Here is a 5,000-nt window from a genome sequence, read left to right as displayed (position 1 = left end):
CACCCATGCCGGCAAAACAGTATCGCCATCTATGCAAATAGGGCGACACCACATGCAATACCGCCATCTATGCGCATCTGACAACACTACGTCCGCACCACAAAACATACCGCCATCTGTAGGTCTCCCGCAACATGACCTCCTCCAACGACGATACCGCCATCTATGCGACGCCAAGCCGATTAAGACAGCGATGGCGCCACAGTGCCCGCCTTTCGACGCCACCCACAAAGCCTGCAGCCTCTGTCGACCATAGCACCCATTCTCCAGTGGCTCTGCCGCACGAAGCCGTGGACCGGCAATGACTCTACCCGCACCCGTTCGTGGACCACCCCAACCGCCAAACTCGCACCTCCAGCGGATGAACGGCGGACGTTTCCCGCACTCGTAAAGTGCAATCCACCCCTATAACTTGCGTTTCATGAAGAGTTATTTCCAATATGCGACATTCCCGCTGTCCGTATACATGAGCCGCGACCTGTACCACTTACGAGCGAGAGACGCGATCGCGTTGCTCACTGTACGGCGTCCGATACCGAGCCATCAGCATGTCGGTCCCCATGCGCGTTGCACTCGCACTCGCACTCGCACTCGCACTCGCAGTCGCAAAAACGTGGCGCAAATATATTACGCGGAAGAGTTATAACAGACCGAGCCCCACTGCATGGGGGGAGTCTTTGTCACTAATGTACACAGATGGAACATTTTGGACTGGAACCAGATTACCCGTACACACGGCGCTGATTAGTAATCAATGCAGAGCCATCAAACTACAGAAAATATATACAACTGTCCGTATACATGCTGAAAGAGTCTGCCCACAATGGGAACCACACGTCAGCCAGACACTCTGATCACGCACCACTCTCTGCTTCTAACAGGCGCACATACAATACGTAAGCACCAGCATGGAACAACATCCAGTGCATCCTCTCCGCCACATTACACAATCCACACTATCACAACCAGACCAGGAGGTCCATGCGGAAAATAGAATATCCCACCCTTTCGACATCCACCATTGCGCAGATAAGGCACCAACACCCACACATGTCCTATACAACGGTGCACCCAACATCACAATAGTACCTCCTGTCACAGCGCACAAACAATGACATGACTCAAAGACACAGGTGTGACACAAGCATAGAATTGGAGCGCCGCCTCTAATAAGCCAAAGGTGCATCCTGACGTGACAAATCTGATCATGTCACAAGCATTCACTTACTATAATCACTATCAACGAACCTGCCGCCCCCGCCCCCCCCCCCCCTACACCTTTCCTTACAACAACGTGTAACCGAACCTAACCTATGTTGTACCTTAACCTAACCTATGTTGTACCTTAACCTAACCTATGTTGTACCTTAACCTAACCTATGTTGTACCTTAACCTAACCTATGTTGTACCTTAACCTAACCTATGTTGTACCTTAACCTAACCTATGTTGTACCTTAACCTAACCTATGTTGTACCTTAACCTAACCTATGTTGTACCTTAACCTAACCTATGTTGTACCTTAACCTCACCTATGTTGTACCTTAACCTAACCTATGTTGTACCTTAACCTAACCTATGTTGTACCTTAACCTAACCTATGTTGTACCTTAACCTAACCTATGTTGTACCTTAACCTAACCTATGTTGTACCTTAACCTAACCTATGTTGTACCTTAACCTAACCTATGTTGTACCTTAACCTAACCCATGTTGTACCTTAACCTAACCCATGTTGTACCTTAACCTAACCCATGTTGTGCCTTAACCTAACCCATGTTGTGCCTTAACCTAACCCATGTTGTGCCTTAACCTAACCCATGTTGTGCCTTAACCTAACCCATGTTGTGCCTTAACCTAACCCATGTTGTGCCTTAACCTAACCCATGTTGTGCCTTAACCTAACCCATGTTGTGCCTTAACCTAACCCATGTTGTGCCTTAACCTAACCCATGTTGTGCCTTAACCTAACCCATGTTGTGCCTTAACCTAACCCATGTTGTGCCTTAACCTAACCCATGTTGTGCCTTAACCTAACCCATGTTGTGCCTTAACCTAACCCATGTTGTGCCTTAACGTAACCCACGTTGTCCGCTAACGTAACCCACGTTGTCCGCTAACGTAACCCACGTTGTCCGCTAACGTAACCCACGTTGTCCGCTAACGTAACCCACGTTGTCCGCTAACGTAACCCACGTTGTCCGCTAACGTAACCCACGTTGTCCGCTAACGTAACCCACGTTGTCGCCTAAACCTGCTCTGTAATTGTTATACGACTCGTTCAATTAGTGTAGTGTTGCCCACCCGCAACCCTCGCAATATAGTTCGCTACTCGCACTGCCCGCTCCCCTGTGTATCGCTTCATGTTAAACACCTTGCAAGTCTTGCTGACTTTCCACATGCTCCTGCTGTACACTGTAATGTGGATGGCAGCAGGACGTACATGCCGCGCCCCCCCCCCCCCACACCTCCCCACGTCCCCACCTTGCCCCCTGCCTTCGCAAGCTGGTTGGTGAGAAGTTTGCATGTTCAATGCCCTTCGCATGCGACGTACTCAGGCTACGTTGTGGTGCGGCCTGTGTCAACTGTCCGCTGATGTCGTACGCGTAAACCACAATCTGTACTGCACATTCGTCCTTATGTACTGAATGATACATCGTGGCACATGTGTGACCGTACAACGACTGCGCCCAAAAACGGCGGACCATACAGTGCAAATATTGTGCACGCAGCTACGTGTCGTCTCCCTATGACAGCTGGATTGCAGTGTGGTACGCCATAGAGACGTGTGGGAGGAACGGACGCCGTGGATGGCGATCAGCATGAGCTGTCTGTTGATGTATTCGGACCTAGTCGTCTCTCCTCACACACCGTGATAGCATGGTGCACCGCGTTCCATATCTGCGACATGCTACAGAGGCCGGTTGACAGTCGTTCGAGCAATGGACATCGCATACGTACGGGGGCCTCCTTCCACGTATTGTCTAGGCGTGCACATTTTGTTGCGTGTATGTGGGCAGACGTAGTGTGGTGTGACACCTGACACAGGCATGCAATAATCGTGGAAGTTGCAAATGGCGATGGACGCATACGTTTTCTGGTGAAGTTACGCAAATGAACAAATGGTAACCCGTTGTGGTGCGGTTGTTCTCGCTAGGGGTGAATCGGTGATGGCGACGATAGGTTGAGGTACTAACCGGTTGTTCCAGCGATACCCACCATGCCGACGAAACTGAACGGCATCTGGGTGTGAAGCGATACGCGGCGGTGGCTGGGTGGGACCGTCCCCGGCCGGTGAGGGGGCGCCTCCCGGCGTGCTGGCCGCGCGGTGCGTGGGCGCACGCGCTACAGCCGGCTGGTGGGGGCGGCCAGTGGCAGGCGCGCCGGCCGACGGACGCGGCAGGCGTCGCAGCTGCGCGCCGGCGCAACCTGCGCGCGGCGCCGTGCGGCCAAAGTAGGTCCTCGCGGGCCCGGTGCGAAGCGCGGTGGACATCTTCAGTGTGCTGGTCCGATTGAGGACTGTGTGCGTTGAGGATGCGCCGCCGCCCGGCGCTCGGCGCCGCGACGCCGTCTGCTGCTCGGTCGCCCCAGCGGTTCTCGCTGGTGGTTTGTATCGCAGCTGTGCGGATGTGTTGGCGCGTGCGCTGTGCTGGGAGAGTTCGCTTCGGCACCCAAGTGGGGCTTTTGTCCTTCTGTGGCGCTGGCGTTGGAGCTGCCGGTCACCGTAGGTGGCGCGTGTTGTCTCCCGCCGGCAATGCCACGACAGCACGCTCCCGGGCCTCTGTCGGCAGCGGCAAGCTCAGTTGGGAGCACGGGTGGTCGCACCGAAAGCGTCTACTCGCCTAACTCCGGGCGATTGCGCCTCTCTCGAACCCGACCAAGTACTTGGGACGGCGCTGCGCGCCGCCGGGACCTGAGAGGGTTTCGAGGTGTATTGTGCAGGGGAGCTCAGCCTCCTCCTGTTTGCAGAATGATTGAGCGGACGCTTGCGTGTTCGCGCGGGCCCCCGGGACACAATCCCGGGCGGCCGGCTGCTCAGCTCTAGTTGACGCAGCTCCCTGGTTGATCCTGCCAGTAGTCATATGCTTGTCTCAAAGATTAAGCCATGCATGTCTCAGTACAAGCCGCATTAAGGTGAAACCGCGAATGGCTCATTAAATCAGTTATGGTTCCTTAGATCGTACCCACGTTACTTGGATAACTGTGGTAATTCTAGAGCTAATACATGCAAACAGAGTCCCGACCAGAGATGGAAGGGACGCTTTTATTAGATCAAAACCAATCGGTCGGCTCGTCCGGTCCGTTTGCCTTGGTGACTCTGAATAACTTTGGGCTGATCGCACGGTCCTCGTACCGGCGACGCATCTTTCAAATGTCTGCCTTATCAACTGTCGATGGTAGGTTCTGCGCCTACCATGGTTGTAACGGGTAACGGGGAATCAGGGTTCGATTCCGGAGAGGGAGCCTGAGAAACGGCTACCACATCCAAGGAAGGCAGCAGGCGCGCAAATTACCCACTCCCGGCACGGGGAGGTAGTGACGAAAAATAACGATACGGGACTCATCCGAGGCCCCGTAATCGGAATGAGTACACTTTAAATCCTTTAACGAGTATCTATTGGAGGGCAAGTCTGGTGCCAGCAGCCGCGGTAATTCCAGCTCCAATAGCGTATATTAAAGTTGTTGCGGTTAAAAAGCTCGTAGTTGGATTTGTGTCCCACGCTGTTGGTTCACCGCCCGTCGGTGTTTAACTGGCATGTATCGTGGGACGTCCTGCCGGTGGGGCGAGCCGAAGGCGTGCGACCGCCTCGTGCGTGCTCGTGCGTCCCGAGGCGGACCCCGTTGAAATCCTACCAGGGTGCTCTTTATTGAGTGTCTCGGTGGGCCGGCACGTTTACTTTGAACAAATTAGAGTGCTTAAAGCAGGCAAGCCCGCCTGAATACTGTGTGCATGGAATAATGGAATAGGACCTCGGTTCTATTTTGTTGGTTTTCGGAACC

General features: G+C 53.7%; 1 non-coding gene across 1 annotated transcript in view; it reads left to right on the top strand.

The window, feature by feature from the left end:
* The first annotated feature begins 4,054 nt into the window (after positions 1-4,054).
* Positions 4,055-5,000, top strand: part of LOC124774145 — a 1,909-nt gene continuing 963 nt past the window's right edge. Inside the window, exon 1 of the ribosomal RNA XR_007015139.1 lies at positions 4,055-5,000. This exon is cut by the window's right edge and continues 963 nt beyond it. This is a non-coding gene — a ribosomal RNA (small subunit ribosomal RNA).

This window comes from Schistocerca piceifrons, unplaced genomic scaffold (genome assembly GCF_021461385.2).
Source record: "Schistocerca piceifrons isolate TAMUIC-IGC-003096 unplaced genomic scaffold, iqSchPice1.1 HiC_scaffold_961, whole genome shotgun sequence".
Taxonomy (NCBI): domain Eukaryota; kingdom Metazoa; phylum Arthropoda; class Insecta; order Orthoptera; family Acrididae; genus Schistocerca; species Schistocerca piceifrons.
The sequence above is the reverse complement of the archived record's forward strand: the minus strand, read 5'-3'. Positions and strand labels throughout refer to the sequence as shown.